General features: G+C 46.1%; 1 protein-coding gene and 1 pseudogene across 1 annotated transcript in view; one reads left to right on the forward strand and one right to left on the reverse strand.

The window, feature by feature from the left end:
- Dscam (Down syndrome cell adhesion molecule) overlaps positions 1-18,105 on the reverse strand; it is a 365,413-nt gene that overhangs the window by 309,412 nt on the left and 37,896 nt on the right. The gene's annotated exons all lie outside the window — the stretch shown is intronic.
- On the forward strand, positions 5,726-10,346 carry LOC105993946 (annotated as a pseudogene).

An 18,105-nucleotide genomic window follows, 5' to 3' on the forward strand; every position in this document is an offset into this window, starting at 1 on the left:
CACAGGTCCCCTCTGAGAGGCACAGAGGCTGGGAGCGGTGCCCTGCCAATCAACCAGGCCCTCAGCTCAGAGGAGGCAGCAGGCAGTGCAGCCCAGCCTGGGGCCTTCCCCGGACCTGGCCATGGGCAGCAGCCTGCTTGGCACAGATTGTAAGCAGAAGGCCCTGAGGCACTCAAGGCCAGGCTGTGCTGCCTAAGGTTTTGTTTAGGGTCAAGAACAGTTTTGCTTTGTTATTTGGTGAATCTAGATGTCCCAAGAGAGTGATTTAAAAGAAAGTGGAGGAGGAAGAGGTACAAGAGAAAGAGAAGGAGAAAGAAAAGAAGGAGGAGAAGATGGAGGAGAAGGAAAAAGCTGAGATTAAGGAGAAGGAGGAAGAGGAGAAGGAGGAGGAGGCAGAGGGGGAAGAAGAAGAGGAAGCCACCACCACCACCAATGAAGTTTTGTTTAAAGATTTTCTATTGGAATCAAATTTATTTTAACTATAACAGAAATCCAATTACAAATACCAAATTGTTGTGATTTTTAAAAACTATTATTGGTGACCGTGTGAAAGCTGGAGTGAGCTCGAGGGAGAGTGGCTGGCGATCAGCTCCAGTGGTCCAAAAAGCAAGCTTCCCCTTTGATTGAGAGATTCCACCCACAAGACACAGACTGGAGAGGAAAGCATGCATGCACATCTGTTTGATTAGAGGTGATCACTGCAGCCTGACATGTGACTTCCGAGCAGAAGTCCCCACTGCTGGGGTGGAGCTGGGGTGAGGGACACACAGCTGGTCTGCAGCCAGCGGTGAAGGGAGCACTTGGTGTCAAAATGGGGTCAACGAAGGGAGCACAGGACGTCCCTATGACCCAGGAGCTGTGATGTCTACATCCATTGTTGCTGAGATTATAACTATGTGGATGCAGGTCTCTTGGTTCACACATACATCCTTCATACACACGTGTGCATGCACTCACACACATCTCATGTGCACACACACACACACAGAGTTCTCTGTCATTTTACCACCTCAGGACACTGAAAAACAAGCCCTTTGGGGACTTCCTCATGTGTGAATGCTGAGGACAGTATCAACACACACTGAGAGAATTTGACCTCATGGAATCACCATCGCACACACCACCATCATTAACTAAATACTTGCTATTCAGTTTAGCATATGATTCTATGGGTATCATGCGTGCATGCATGTGTGTGTGTGTGTGTGTGTGTGTGTGTGTGTGTGTGTGTGTGTGAGAGAGAGAGAGAGAGAGAGAGAGATAAAACTAGATAGGGCTGTTAAAAAATGTCAACAGTCATTTTCTCTAAATAATGGAATTGTGGACGATTCTCACTGTCAGCTTTATAGTGCATTGAGTTTTTACATTTTTAATAACTAGATGACTTTAAAAGTCAGATCATAAGAATGAGAGCTTAAGCCAGGCGCTGGTGGCTCATGCCTGTAATCCTAGCTACTCAGGAGGCTAAGATCTGAGGATCGTGGTTCAAAGCCAGCCTGGGCAGGAAAGTCCATGAAACTCTTATCTCCAAAACCTAAAGTGGCACTGTAGCTTAAGTGGTAGAGTGCTAGCCTTGAGCTGAAGAGTTGAGTTGAGGGACAGTGCTCAGACCCAGAGTTCAAGCCCCATGACCAACTAAAAAAGAAAGAAAGAAAGAAAGAAAGAAAGAAAGAAAGAAAGAAAGAAAGAAAGAAAGAAAGAAAGAAGGAAGGAAGGAAGGAAAGAGCTTATTATTTTCAACCACTTTGAAAGAGAAGACTGCTATGGACTGGGCAGTTGGGTGCGTGAACGTGTACTCCGCAGCATCCCTGTGGTATTTTGCACCACCTTTCATTATTGTGAAGGAGTTAGTGTTGCTTTCTAGCAGACTGTGGTCTCTACTATGCACTTAAGAAAAGCAGCATGGATTTTACCATGGCAATGCAGGGCCTGACCAGCTCCTGAGATCAAAGGGGCTGAGGCTCCTCCTAGGCCTAAAGCTCTGCCTCAACCAACATCTAGTATATTGTATGCACACATCTTTGCATGCATCCTAGACCTAGAGAGCACTGAAAGGTAGAAGAAAATACTTTAAATGCATAGCCTTAGAAGTCAGCAGGACACAAGTATGCCTCTGTAGTAGGGTTCCACAGAGTCATGTGTGGTGTGTGATGGATTCTTCACTGCGCTCACCTTCTAATCGAAGTTATACAGATACTGACTGGAATTACACCAGCACACATGAACACACACACACATACACATGCACACACACACACACACACACACACACACACACACAATCAGTACAAGAAACAAGAGTAGCCTGGGCTGCTGCTTTTGAATTGCACGGTTACTACTAAGCTAGTCACTAGGACTTGATTATAAGCATAATCATCAAATTTGTTTTCTTTGAGCAAAAAACAGCTTTGCTAAAAGGTTGCATTGGAATGAATAGAGAAGGGGGAGGTCTGGAAGGTGCAGTGCACATGGAACAGCCACACACCTCTTTTTCTGGGGGGGGAGGGGCACTGCTTGAATATCTGACCCCAGCCAGCTCTTGGGAATGAATGACATTCAGGCAAAGTGGAATCTCCTCTTCATCATGCACAAGGGCCACGCCTTTGTGAGAGTCAGCAACAATAGGAAGGGTCAGGCCTGTTACCCACAGAAAATTTCATTTTCTCACATTTTGGCTGTGACTTAAGATCTATGTGAGACTGACAATAATAGAAAAAAACAACAAAACCTACAGCATTGCATGAAACAAAGCACAGAGTTAACATGAATCTATCTGATAAGAGGAAAAGGTCAAGCTACACGTAAAATCAATAGGCGCAAGGCTGCTCAAACTGCACTTTCCATTTTCATAGAACCACACGAAGAGTGGAGGAGTTTTTTTTTAAGCTATCCAGTGCGCATGCACCGTCCGTGGCTTCTTCTCTTCTGGAACCTCCATTGGACAGGAGGGATGGAGGCAGACAGGAGGGTGGGTTTTCAGGGGCTGGAAGATGCCCAGTGTGGAATGAAATCCAGTGATGTACGGCACACACAAGATGAGGTCTGCTGCCGGCATGCCCCTTGTGGGTGAGGTCTAATGCAGCAGCATGGCACCTGGGCCAGAGCTCCTGCAGCAGTGCTTTCAGTGAAAACCTACAGCAACAGAGAGACCTACTGCAGATGCATTGTGTCAGGGGGGCGTGAGACCAACTGCCGAAGCACGGGTTCTGGTGAGATCAACCACAGCAGCTCTGTGTCTAGGTTAGATCCACTGCAGCAGCACTGTGTCTAGGTTAGATCCACTGCAGCAGCACTGTGTCTAGGTTAGATCCACTGCAGCAGCTCAGTGTCTACGTTAGATCCACTGCAGCAGCTCTGTGTCCAGGTCAGGTGGACAGCAGCAGTGTTGTGTCCAGGTCAGGTGGACAGCAGCGGCACTGTGTCTAGGTGAGATCCACTAGTGTAGTAAAGTGTCTGACCCATAAGGGGTGCCAAACCACAGTGACAATGCAGGACTTACTTTTATGTCTCCTGTAGCACAGCAGGGTAACTGTTGTTTGTAACAAGTCATGGAATATTACAAAATTACTAGAAGAGCACAAAATTCTCACCATAGAAAAATGATCAATGACTACAGAAATAGAAATGCTAGCCTGTTGGTTGGTTAACGGAGCTGTGCTATTAGAATTCTCCCCTGCATATATACTTTAGTTAACACATTTGTGTGTGTGTGTGTGTGTGTGTGTGTGTGTGTGAATGTGTAAGGCCCTGCATATGCTTACGTATTTATTTATTTATAAATTAGTTCTAACAACCACATATAAAGAAAAAATCTCTGCCAATTGTTTCTCTGAGCCTGACTTACTTCAGTTACTAAATTTCTCTCCAGGCCCTTCCCTTTCTCTGTGAATGATGTTCCTGGTAGATGAGTAATTACATATATATATATATATATATGTATATGTATATATATACATATATATACATATATATTACATCATATATACCATATGCTATATAATATATGAATGTATATATGTATGCACATATAGTATATAGATATAGTAGAGATGGACACATACATTTTCAAGACCCATTTGCCCATATTCACAGATTGGAAGAACGAATAGAGTTAAATGTCCACAATACACAAATTCATCCAGAGATTCAAAATCATCTTTACCAATGGTATTCTCCATAGAACTACAAAAACATTTCAATGTTATGGAACCACAAATGAAACATGCATAAAATTAAAGCATGCTTGAGCATATGAAACAAAACAGGAGACATTATATTGCCTGACTTCAAAATATATTGTAAAGCTGTAGCAATCAAAACAGATAATCCTGGACTAAGACCAGAGATACATACCACTGGAACAGAATAGAGACCATAGAAGCAAACCTAGAGACGAAGGTACTGAGAATGGCACTGTAGGAAGGTCAGCCCATCCAACGAACAGCGTTGAGGGAACCGGATATCCATGCATAGAAAATGACACTACATTTCATCTCTCATCATTTATAAAAGCCAACTCAAAATGAATTAAAACTTAAACACAAAGCCCAGACATCAGTGTCTCGTGCTTGCCCTCTGAGCTTCTTGGGAGAATTGCACTTTGGGGCCAACCAAGGTAAAACAGTGAGACTCCATTGTAATCAACAGCAGGACACAGTGGTGTTATCTTAGTTACATGGGAAGCATAAATATGAGGATCACAGTCTATACACAACCAAACATGCACCGTACTTGAAAAATAATAGGGGAGAGTAGGCTAGGGCACGGCTTGAGAGGCAAGCAGCTGCCTAGAAATCACAAGATGAATTCAACCTTAGTTCCACCAAAAATAAAATTAAGAAACAAGCAGTAGAACAACAAAGCTTGACTGTAGGACCTTAAACTGTGGAATTACTGGAACAAAGCTTAGGGGAAAGAGTGCCTCAGTGAACAGAACCCCCCAAGTTTAATCACGCCAGGAAACTTCGGGCAGCACAGAAAACAAGCAACAGAGTGAAGAGACAACCTACGAAGTGGGAGGAGGTATTTACAAATTAAGCATTTGGTACGGCGTTAACACCACCGTGTATCAGGAACTCTAAACTAAGAGAACGAGCAATAGAGCTACACAGACGTCTCCTGAATGAAGACATGCATATGACCACGTAGGATGGAGGGAAGAGAATTTAAAATCATACTCATTACCAGAGAAACGCAAATCAAAATCACAACGATCCACCCCTTCGCTCCAATCAGAAGAGCTATTATCAGAATGGCAACAGATAGCAGCTACCGGTGAAGGTGTGAACCAAGGCTCCTGGCTGGAATGTAAATTGTTAATGCTGTTTTATGGAAGTAGCACTTAATTCCTCTAAAAAATGAAATGAAAATTACAACTAGTGTAGGATCCAGCAATCCCTCTAATGGGTATGTTTGCAAAGGATATGAAATGAGTCTGGGGAAGAGGTACCTGCACTCCCGTGTTACCAGAGCACTGTTCGCAACAACTGAAACATGGAAACAGCCCAAGTGTCCCTCAACTGCTAAGTGGTCAGAGAAACACCATGGAACACTACTGGTCAATTAAACACTTGTTACCATGTTAATGTTGTACATGTTACAATGGTGAATGAAACTGGAGACCATGCTGTGCAGTGAAAGAACAAGCCAGGCGCAGAGAGACAGTATGGTATGACTTCGCTCATCAGCGGTGCACACCAGAGTCCCTCACAGAGGCTGCGAAAAGATGGCTACCCGAGACCGGGAAGAGCCGGGAGCAGGAAGGGGCGAGACAGGTTGGATGATGGGTACTGACAGCAAGGCAGAGTAAGAAGATGCAGTGTGCTAGTGTGGAGTAGGGTGGCTAAAGGTAACAATGCGGAATCAGGTAAGAATTTTAAAAAGTCTTTTTAATTTTGAATTCAGAGAATATCCTTTTGCCAGAATGACATATGATTGATTAGTGCTTTGCCTCCTAATATAGCTAATTACATATTTCCTTTAGAATGAAAAAAAAACCACCCTTGGCTATAAAGAAACAAAATGTTACTTAAAAGTAGTAATAAAAAAGAAACAAAAATGTGTTTGATGAGATAAACGAGATATATTTATTTTGCTTTCAATTCTATACAGTGTATACACGTATGAAACCATCACATCTACCCCATACACTTAAGGTTTATGTTTTTATGTCTCAACAAAAATTAACTGAATTTTGAAAGAAAAAAGAAAATAGTTGAATAAATACATCAATAAGATCTCTCTCTCTTACACACACACACACACACACATACACACACACACACACACACACACACACACACCTGTGGCTGCTAAGAAAGATCTGGACACCTGCGGGAAATATTTAAAACCTGACTGTGGTCATGTTCCTAGGGCCGATTCATTTGTCCAATACACATTACAATGAAAGGAATCATATTATTGGGAAATGATGCCTTCACAGGAGCAAAGGAAAGCTATTCTGAGGTGAAGAGGAGCTAGGGGCTCAGGTGAACTCACATCCGGGCTCTCTGCCAGGTGTGCTTCTGGACATTCTATAGATCCTTCTGCCTTCAGAGCTCCTGACTACTATTCCAGGTATGACTTGATCCTGTGGGCTGACAAGTACTTTAAGCAAATGCACATCTTGGAAAGGTATCAGGTTGCCAAAGCTGGCGATCATGTACAAATCAATGCCTGCTGGAGGCCTTTTCCAGCCAGCTGGTGCTGGGTGAGGCTGTGGGGCCTGCACTCTTTTGTTTGAGGCTGGGTGTCAGGATGGCTCCTGGAGAGGCCAAGCCCAGGCTGAGTTCATGTCGGCTGTTCCGAGCCGCGCTCCCACGAACCCAGGCTGCCATTTCCTCTTTTGTAAGTGTTCAACGACCTCAGACCCCATTTTACATTGAGAGTATTTAACAAATTGATTCAGAGGCAGTGTGGATTTCAAATCCAATTAAGAAATTAAGAATTGCTTTGAGAAATACAAATCCAAACAACATTGAGGTTCCACCTCTCTAGTTAGAATGATCACTATCAAGAAAACTAACAATAACAGATGCTGTTGAGGATGTGGCCCAAACAGAATGCTACCACACTGTTGGTGGGAATATAAACTTGTTCAACCATTCTGGAAAGCAGTATGGAGGTTCCTCAAAAGACTAAACACAGAGTTTCCCTCTGACCCAGCAATCCTACTCCTGGGCATTTATGCAATAGACCATAAACAAGGCTTCAGTAAAACCAGCAGCACAACCATGTTCATTGCAGTGCTATTCACCATGGTCAAAATACGTAATCAGCCCAGATGCCCCTCAATGGAAGAATGGATCAAAAAATGTGGTATCTGTACACAATAGAAATATACTCACTCATCAGAAAGAATGACATTTTATCATTCATAAGGAAATGGAAAGACTTTGGAAAAATTTTATTAAGTAAAGTAAGCCAGACCAAGAGAGAAACAGGTTACATGGTTTTTCCTCATTTGTGGGAGCTGGAATGCATCTATAAATCTTTAAGTAACCACACTGGGTGGGATGCACACAGTTCCAAATGAATAGACTGGATTAGAATAGAAGCTATGGAGAAATCAAATGGTAAAATTTTTTGAAATTACTTTTTTTTGGAAAGACGAAGTCAAAGCCCAACAAAATAAGCACCAGGACATGGGTACTTGTAAGAGGGAGGGGTGCAAAGAGGAGAGGGGTAGACAACGAAGGGGAGGAGAAGAGAACGCAGTCAAGAATTTACTGCACAGCCTTTCCCCTGGCTGGCAGCACAGAGGCTGCGCGATGCCCGGAGTTACTGTAGGGGCTGGGAAGGTGGCTCAGTGGTAGAGCACTTGCCTTGCATGCTTGAGGCCCTGGGTTTGATTCCTCAGCACCACATAAGCAAAAGGAAAAAGCCAGAAGTGGTGCTGTGGCTCAAGTGTTAGAGCTGAAGAGCTGAGGGACAGAACCCAGGCTCAGAGTTCAGGCCTACGACTGGACCTAAAAAAAGAAAAGAAAAGAAAAGACATAAGCCAGCAGGAGTTGGTCAGAGCTCCGGCAGCCTTCCTCAAAAAGTCTGGGAAGCTGAAAGTCCCCAAATGGGTGGACACTGTCAAGTTGGCCAAGCACAAAGAGCTTGCGCCCTACAATGAGAACTGGTTCTACACACGAGCTGCATCCACAGTGCAGCACCTGTACCTCTGGGGCAGCGCTGGGGTCGGCTCCATGACCAGGATCTACGGGGGGCAGCAGAGGAACGGCGTCATGCCCAGCCACTTCAGCCGAGGCTCCAAGAGCGTGGCCCACCGGGTCCTCCAAGCCCTGGAGGGGCTGAAAATGGTGGAAAAGGACCCAGATGGGGGCCATAAGCTGACACCTCAGGGACAAAGAGATCTGGACAGAATCACCGGACAGGTGGCAGCTGCCAACAAGAAGCACTGGAACAAAGATGCTGGGTTAATAAGTGGCCTCATTCGTAAAAAATAAATAAATAAAAATAAAGAATTCACTGCAGGCACCACATGATTAAGAAAAGTAAGGGAAGGGTGGGTGGAAGGGGGTGAGGAGGTTGAAGGGTGACGCCGACCAACATGCACTGTATTCGTGAGCTGCTTTGTCACAGGGCCTTTCCTTTGCACAACTATTGACAAAAAATAGTTAAAAAAAATAGTCAACATTTTGAAAAAGGAGTTGAGGATCCAGAACTCTGCTGAAGCCCAAAGAGAAAATATTAGAGTATTATCCGCCATGTGGTAATATACAAAAAGAGAAGGTTAAGAGTGTTATCTGCAGTGTAGTGTATACAAAAAGGTGTTTGCTTCCATTAAAACAAAACAAGGCAAAAAACGTCTTCACCAGGTCCAGGGGTCCTTGCAGTCTAAGTGTCACTGTCTTGAAGCTGTTTTACAGTTCTGGTGACTTGTGGACACACATCTAAGCCCCGCCTCTCTGTGGCACTTCCCGCACTCCCTGCCCAATCCAACTCATTCCCAAGGAAAACCCTCTCACATTCCCATCCTCGGCACCGTTACTGAGGAATCGGTGTTTCTAGTCAGATTCTCCTCTCCACGGGTTAGCTCCCTCACTAAGTTGACATTTTCAACTGTGATCATTTTATGTCTTTATGAGATACCATCCAACAGAAAGGTTTGTGGGAGGCCCTCCCTCCCCATAGCGCTGAAGATCAGAGGTCAGCTGTGCCAGTGCCCTTAGGCCAGTCCAGGCCCAGCTGATGGTGGTATTATTTGCTGGGCTCATCAGAGAAAGCCTGTTCTCTGGAAATATTTATTAAGCATTAAATACAATTAACACTGCTTTGAATGTACCTGATAGGGGAAAAAGTAAAGATCGTAATGGGATTTTATTTCTAAATTACTGCTTTCCTCACATACACCAAGTGTTGTCAACACTTTCCCAGAAGTAGTGATATCTACAAATTTAGTCAACTACCTAGTGAACTGAAGTAAAATGACTCCTGTCCTATAAAATAGTTGTGAGACGCATAGGCTGGTATTATTAAATCTTCCCTAAAAACACACCTACACATACACACACACACCTGCACATAACCATGCAATTACACCTGTATGGCACATCCACAGGCTTCATTTCCTTCCTTCCTTCTTTCTATTTGTCTCTTTCTCTTCCATCTCTCCTTCCCTTTTTCCCTCCCTTCCTCCTGCCCTCCCTCCCTCTCTTTCTTTCTTGCTTTTCTGGCTTTCTGTGTCAGTACTAGGGCTCAAACTCAGGTCCTACATGCTATCCATTAGTTTGTTCACTCCAGGCTGGTGCTCTATCGCTTAAGCTCTTCCTCCGCTTGTGGCTTTTTGCTGGTTAGGTGTAGATCAGAGCTTCACGGACTTCCCTGCCTCGGCTGATCTCAAACTCCAATTCTCAGATCTCAACCTCTTGAGTAGCTGAGATTACAGACGTGAGCCACTGGTGCCTGGCTGGTTTTTGAAGATGTATTGATGGGCCCCGGGTGGGCTTACTCATTGAAGATGATGCGAAGTATTTTGAAGCCTTTCAGAGAGAAAACATTAAAAACAACTTTTGTAGAGGAGGTTAAGTGGCAGAAATCTTTACAGAGCAGAGTCTCTTTATGTTGTATGCTGTTCCTAAGTGTGGTGAACTTATTAAGGCCTTTGATGTAGGAAAAATGTGATGTGCATATGTACAAATGATCCAAACACAGCAAAAAGCAGCTAAAAAAATCAATAAAGCAGCTCTTTAACAAATGCATACTGTACTGGATCAAAGGGAATGCCCGGCAGCTACGCGCTACACATCCAACGTGCAGCACGTTGGCATTTCAAGGAGACAGTTCTGCTCGAGAAGGAGAAGCCCGTGTGTAACGGGCTCCTTCGCTCCTTCACATGAAGACTAAATCAACACGGCCCTGCGTGGGCCCCGGGGGCTGGCGCTCAATCCCAGAAGGCCTCTCTGGGGCATCTTCTCCTTTCCCCAGAACCAACTTTAATATGTAAATATGTAGGCACGAGCAAACTCTTGCCTAGGGATCGAAGGCATTTTTTCCCTCCATTTTTATTTCAAAGGTATACTCAAACACTGGGAACTGGCTGCTCATCAAAGCATACCTCCATCCGGTTGGATTCGGTGCATGTGTCCCAGCCCAAAGCCTGGTCCCTGTTCAAACTTTCTCAGGCCCAGCAGTTCCCAGCTGAGCTCACTGCCAGAGTTGGTTGGTTTTCCACTGTTCGTGAGGAGGTAGACACTCAGGCAGAGGTGCTGGGCTCCTGTGCTCTGAGCAGAAGTCCATCTCAAGTTCTCTTACCCACAACACACCAAACTGAGCAGCTCTGTACATACCACACTCGGCCCTCAGCCTAACTGTGCCTCAGTTTCTTCAGTCACTGTGGTAGAAACTCGCCTTTGTCAATACTACAGGGTTAGGATAAAGTCAACACCACCAGCTCTGATCTGACTAGCAATGCAATACAAATAGGAAACATTGCACCCAGGGCAGAGACTGAGAAACTGGCTGACAGGTCTGTAAATATTACACATCTGCCTTGGAAGGTGAAGTCGCCAGCATCTTTGCATCCTAGGAAAGAACCAAACTGGAACAAAGCAATGTCTTGCCAGGAAGTGGAGGACAGGAAAATGGAACAGTGTTTCTCCAGGTGGGAGCATGGGAACTCCTCAGCCTTTGGGCTAAGACCAAGTGTCTTTTCTTGCCAATTTTCTTCTTTTTCAGTGCTGACTAGTGCTCCATTATGCAGGCAGACCATGTGCTAACCACTTAGGTGTTTCTATATCTCAGCTATTGTGGATAATGTTTCAGTAAACACAGTTCACTATGAATGTCCCTGGAAATACATAGGGGTGTGATTTTTTTACATCAAAATCAGGGATTGTATGCTATATCTATTTTGCCCCCATAAATTATCATCTTCTACAACTTCCTTTTGTGTGTGGCCAGTGTTGATTCTCTTCCTCCCCTCCTGGAGTTTGGGCATGGAGTACCTATTCAGGGTTTACCCTCTTCTAAGGCGGTCCTTACAGAGGACATACAGAGAGAAGTGTCCGGAGCTCTGCTCAGCTCTCCTGAACATCTGTACATAGCCAGAAGGTGGGAGGGAGCCATAGACCGATGGAGGAGAGCGTGCACGGATATTACAGTATCGGTACACACAGGGGATTGCTTCAGGAGCACCCCACCCCCACCCCGTCCCAACAGATGTCAAAATTCGGAGGCGCCCATGTGGAAAATGAACTATACAACTTATGGGTGGGGATGGGAGGGAACAACTGAGAGAGAGTGAGGGAAAGGGGTGCCATTGTCCCAAAAGAAAACAATAAAATACAAAGAACCTGAGATCTTGAGCTCCCTGCATTAAATAGTGCATCATTTGAATTTTAATCTAGCATTTGCATATAACACAGTGTTAATAGCATTTGCATTTAACCTATGCCCATGATGCCATGTACTCTAAATCATGTCTGGATTACTTACAATTCCTGCATCACGAGAATCACTGTTTACTGTATCATCCAGGGCATAACAACAAGTTTGTCCATGTAGCTAGGACAGATGCAGTCCTTTGCCAGATGGTCTCACCCTTGATGGGTGGCATCTGCAGAGGTAGAAGTTGGTGACTACAAAGGGCCAGTTATGATTTGATTCTTTTTTTGGTTGCGGGGCTTGAACTCTGGGCCTGGGTGCTCTTCAGCTCAAGGAGAGCGCTCTAGCACTTAAGCCACAGCACCACTTCTGGTTTCTGGTGGGTTTTTATTGGAGATAAGAGTCTCTCGGACATTCCTGCCTGGGTTGGCTTTGAACAGGGATCCTCAGATCTTAGCTTCCTGAGTAGCTAGAATGACAGGTGTGAGCCACCAGCACCTGGCTATGATTTGATTCTTAACTAGCACTCTTGGAGAGCACTGAACAATGGAGCAGTGTGGAGGTCTCAGGTCCTGGTCTTCAGCCAGCTGAAGAGGAGACAGAACTAATGTGCACCGGAGAAGCAGCTCTCAGGGCAGAGCCCTCAGTCCTCAGGAGCGAGCACGGACTTAGAGGCTTGCAGGAAGAGAACGGCGAAGGTCCTCACTTATGCAGCCCAGACAGAGGGCAAAGAAAAGCAAGGGCCTGGGAGCCGGGACATCTTTGTAAGTAAAGCTAGAGAGTGAGGACTGCCAGTTTCCACAATCACTAACAGATGAGCTCTTCCAGTGATGATACAGCCATCAGGGATGCCTCAGTATTGAACAGAAATGTGGGGGGCCAGCACTGAACCTCCAGAGCTTACACAGTTCAGCCAAGTCTCTTGGAATTAATTACCTTGAAGGTGCACCTCTCTGTCCCCCACCAGGCCTCCTCCAAGCCCAGAGGCTCCTCCCCATCCTGGCCCTCCCCTCCGCATGGCCTGTTTTCTCAGGACTTCAGTGGCGTTTCCTGGGAGGTTGCTCCCTTGATAATTGACCCAGTTATTTATCTGCTCCAGTCGCTCCTCATCCCTTGTGTACCTTTCACCATCTGCTCCGGTGAACTGTGCTTCTGTCTTCCCTCATTGGAGTTTTGTTATCTTTCCAAATCACAATGCGTCTAGCTTCTTGCTGGGCTTCCTGTGGCTTGGGTGGGTGATTTGGTTTTCCTCCCCTACCTCCAAGCTCCTCAGTGGCCCTTGTACCACTTCCCAGAATCCCTTGTGCTGGTCCAGTGCCCTGTGCCACGTCATCAGGGCGCTGGTGGGCACAATCACACCACTGGAATCTGTCACAGTAACACGCGATCGCTGTGCCCACTGGACACTGCCAAGCCATGGTCCACGGTCTTCACCAAACGGACCTTGGTGATCACCTCTCAGGAGGATGGACAGAGCTGGGCGGGGCCTCCGAGGTGCTGGCCACAGAGCTACCGACACCTGTGCAGACAGGGCACCCCTGCACCAGGCCTCTGGCTCATCACAGCCTCTAAGGCCCCTAGACTAAGGTGACCCCCTACACCCCCACAATGCACTGTGGCAAGCAGCAAGGATTTGCCTGCGCTTGGCATTATGGTGCTCTTCATTCTACAAACCAATGGCAAGGAGAGGGAAATGGAGGGTTCTGTACATGTATCCACACACACGTGTTAAAGACATACATGTAAGCCAGGTGGCGGGAGCTCACGTGTAATTCCAGTTCCTCAGGAGGCTGAGATCTGAGGATCACTGTTGGAAGTTAGCCTGGGACAGGGAAGTATCTGAGTCTCTTACCTCTAATTAATCACTTTCTAAAAAAGTAGCCTGAAGTGGAGTGGTGGCTCAAATGGTGGAGCAAACTAGTTTTGAGCATCAAAGCTCAGGGACAGCACCCAGACCCTGATTTCAAGGCCTCAAAACTCAAGACACACACCTTCTAACACACTGTACTACACACAGACAGGCACACTGTACACACATCCTGTCAATGGTAATGCTCGTGGCACGCAGGCATTCTGGGGACAGTGTGTGTGCACACAGCGGGTGTGACAGCTGTCCTGAGTGTACGGGGACGCACCTCCAGGACACACCAGCTCCACAGGGAAGCCGCTCCACAGCCACAGTCGGCCAGGCCCGCGCCGGCCTGCAGTTCTGTATCTGTGCTTACCTTCATTGCTTCTGGACTTTGCACAGTATTTTTCACAAGAAGGAATCACATGATTGCACTGGGTTGATGTGAAGCTCGGGGGCTCTGTGCCCCCAGCACACAAGCGCCCCTCCGGACCGAATGCGTCCCGCTGCTGTCAGGTGACACCAGATGCAAGATCATGTCTGGTCGTCACCTGCCTGCCTTGTTTCACACTGATTAGCTCTCTGAACCCCCTTGTGGCTGTGTATTGATTTCTTCCCAAATTGTGGCTCTCCAGAGAATAAAATAAGTCTTCAATGCCAGCTAATACTTGACAGGGACCCTTGATTTTGGAGGTAGAGAGCGTTAGTCTGAAGTGACCTTTTCTGTATCCTGTCATGTGGTCACATGCAATAGAAGGGGGCGGTCCCAGGATGCAGGCCAGGCTCACAGAGAGAGGCAGGCTCCGTGCAGTACGGGGGCGGGGGGGGCGGTCCTGGGACACGGGCCGCGGCGCTGTAGGATCCCGTGCAGCACCCGCCTCGTATCTCTTCTCTGAGAGTTGAGCCCACAGCGTGGATGACTCGAGCAGTCATCCCACGGCCCCTCCCCTGCCTGCCCTGCACATCTCTGATCCTGACAGATGGCGTCTGGACTCGTCAGAGAAGTGATCAGTGAAAAAAAAAAGGGAAATCCCAAATTAAAGCAAGGTGTTCATTTCCATATAGAAATGAGCGCTGGAGGCCTGAGTGTCCACAGGTGTGACCTTCGGAGGTGTGCATGCGAGATTTCCGTGTTAGTTACTGACCCGGTGGGAAGAAAGGAGGGGACAAAGCAAAGGTGAGGCTAGGACCACTAACATCAGAACCTTAGGTCACAAACTGTCGAGCTCATCAGGAAGAAGAGGAGAATAATGGGGGGGAGGGGTGCTTCTTGTATAAGAATTGGCTGTGTGCAGAGAGAATGAGCCAGACAAAAAAGCAAGCTTTTCCCTCCAGAAGAGAGAACTGACGGAGTGGCTGCTTCTTTGTTCGGAACATGGACTAATTAGAGCAGAAACAAACTCATGCCTAAGTTCCTGACAAAAGGCTCAAAGATACAAAAGGGAAGCATCTCTCCTGAAAGGTGACAGGGGCGATGGCTAATGTAGGCACAAAAGCCCAAGTGTTACACGTAAGAATTTTGTCTAGGACAGTCTCATCAGATGAGCAGAAAAGCTCCATAGCGATGTACCTATGACCATGTAAGATGATGCTAAGTGAAGTGAGCCCCAAGATATGGACACAAAAGGTTTTTCTTTGTTGTTGTTGTTGGTTTTAATGTACTATGTGGTTTTCTTTTGTTTCTTTTGGATGTTCTCCTCCTGTGGTATATCCCCTGTGGTCACTGTATTTGATTTTGGTGCCCTGCATCTTGTATATATATTTATCTAATTTGGGGAGGGGAAAGGGAATAACAGAATGCTGAAACAAGGACACAGGATGACCCATTGCAGCAATGAGACTCACAAAACACTATGTTGGAAATGAACCTTACAACTTTGTGAGGGGGGGGAGTGGGAGAGGGAAGGGAGAGTAGGAGAAAAACAAAGGAGGGGTAACAATGCTGCACAAGAAATGTACTCATTACCTTACTCGTGTAACTGTAACCTCTCTGTACAGCATCTTTGCAAAGAAATAAAATTAAAAAAAAATTGGAAACACAGGATATACTAAAGGGTAAGAGGAAAGAAATCGGAACTGGGATTCCGGCCAGCCCTGTGGCCTCTCTCCCTGGGATAAGAGGAAAGAAATCGGAACTGGGATTCCGGCCAGCCCCGTGGCCTCTCTCCCTGGAACTGTGTCAGGGAGGGGGTCCCCGGGGTCCCGTGGCCCCTCCGTGCACACAGATGGAGTGCAGCAGCCACCCTTCTCCTGTGTCTACCCCCAGGCCCGCCCAGCACAATCGAGTACAGTGGTTCCACACCCCCATTTCATCTGTGGTTTTCATATACCTGTGGTCAACTAGGCTCCAACATTATTAAATGAAAAATTGCAGAAATCAATTATTTATAAGTTTTAAATTGCATGCTGCTCTGAGTAGTGATGAAGTCTTAGCCCACCTCACCCAGGTGCCCCCAGGTGCCTGTCAAGGGGTCACTAGTCTGCCTCCTCAGGCAGCCAGTCAATGGCCAGATACCATGGTGCTGTGTTCAGGTAAATATATTTCGATCATATACAAAAGCACAGAGGCAGGCGCTTCTTGGGTCATAACGAGGTGCTTCATGGTGCTCCCTTCAAGTGAAAGATGAAAAATTACAACTTAAAAATGAAAAGAAATCACTGCAGAGGTAACTAAGACGTACATTAAGAATGAGTCTTTTGCTGAGCACTGGTGGCTCATGCCTGTAATCCCAGCTACTCAGGAGGCTAAGATCTGAGGGTCTCGGTTCAAAGCCAGCCAGGGCAGGAAAGCCTGTGAGACTCTTATCTCCAATAAACCACCAGAAAACCAGAAGTGGTGCTGTGGCTCGTGGAAGAGCTTTTGCCTTGAGCAAAAGAGCTCAGGGACAGCGCCCAGGATGCAAGTTCAAGCCCCATGACCACCATCACCAAAAACAAAAAGAAGAGTACATCTTGTATCCATGAAATGGTACATTTTCAATAGTGATTGCCATTAACCTCTGATTTGTATATTGAAGGTTGTCATGGACAGGTGAGTATAGGAGAAACATAGTGGAGTTCTGTTCATGGTTTCAGAAACCCAATAGCAGTCTTGAAATAGGTCCCCTCCGGCATGGATGGGCTGCTATAGGACAGAATTGTGCACTTCTGTCTGTCTGTCTGTCTGCTGAGCCCCTCCTCCCTGTGTGGGTGTGTCCTGTTCCAGGTGTATCTTGTCTTCTTCACCTTCTTCAGAGGTCCACCTTTCAGAGAGGCCTTCAGTGACCAACCTGTTCGAGGTGCTTTCCCTCCGCCTCCGACACCTGTCTCTACATCAGCTACACTCACCACATTTACACCTGTGTGGGTAACTGCTTGACTGACATCCCCCAAGATACCATTCTGCTTTCCAATGCCGGGACCATTACCCAACACATTCGAGGGTCTCGGTGCCGATGTGTGGAACAAAGAGTGAAAGCGTTTGCAGATGGAATGGTACAGAGGAAAGAGTTGAAAGAAAGGATAGGTGGGTGATCAGGGCTGAGTACAGGGAAGCCCAGCTACAGGAGAGAAGACGGAAAGGGAGATGATAGATAGATAGATAGATAGATAGATAGATAGATAGATAGATGACAGATAGATGAATAGAGAGATGACAGATAGATAGATGAATAGAGAGATGAGAGATAGATAAATAGATGAATAGAGAGATTGTCATCTCTCTGTTGGCATCTATAGATAGATGAATATCTATCTATAGATCTATAGTTAGATAGATGAATCGAGAGATGACATAGATAGATGAAGAGATAGGTGACAGACAGATTGATAGATAGGAATAAGAAATAGAGTATGTCTTCAGGTAAAAACCAGCAACAGAAGAAAAGATAACACAGAAATTGTCACTATGTAGTTTGGGATCCAGGAATGTGAAGGCTATGGAATTTCACATTTTAATTCTTGTAGGTGAACAATAAGAAAGTATTTTAGTAGAATACTGAAGGTTGGATATTGTTAAGGAGCTAAGGATTTTTTTGGGGGAAAACAGGGTGAATAGAAATAACCCTAAAAAGAAAGAACGGGGCAGAGGGGTCAGGCAGGGGGCAGGCAGGCTGTCCAGCCAGTCTCAGCAGCAGAAGGCAGGAAGGTTTATGACTTTGTTCCTTGGGAGTTGTATAGCTGTATGCAGTGTGTATGTGTGCTTGCGTGTGCCTGTGTGTGCTTGTGTGTGCTTGTATCTCAGTGTGCATGTGTGCCCATGCTGTGTGTGTGTGTGTTTGTATGTGCCTGTGTCTCAGTGTGCATGTGTGCCCACGCTGTGTGTGTGTGTTTGCATGTGCCTGTGTCTCAGTGTGCATGTGTGCCCATGCTGTGTGTGTTTGCATGTACCCGTGTCTGTGTGCCCATGCTGTGTGTGTGTTTTCATGTGCCTTTGTCTCAGTGTG

The sequence above is a fragment of the Dipodomys ordii genome, unplaced genomic scaffold (genome assembly GCF_000151885.1).
Source record: "Dipodomys ordii isolate 6190 unplaced genomic scaffold, Dord_2.0 Scaffold103, whole genome shotgun sequence".
In the NCBI taxonomy this organism is placed as follows: Eukaryota; Metazoa; Chordata; class Mammalia; order Rodentia; family Heteromyidae; genus Dipodomys; species Dipodomys ordii.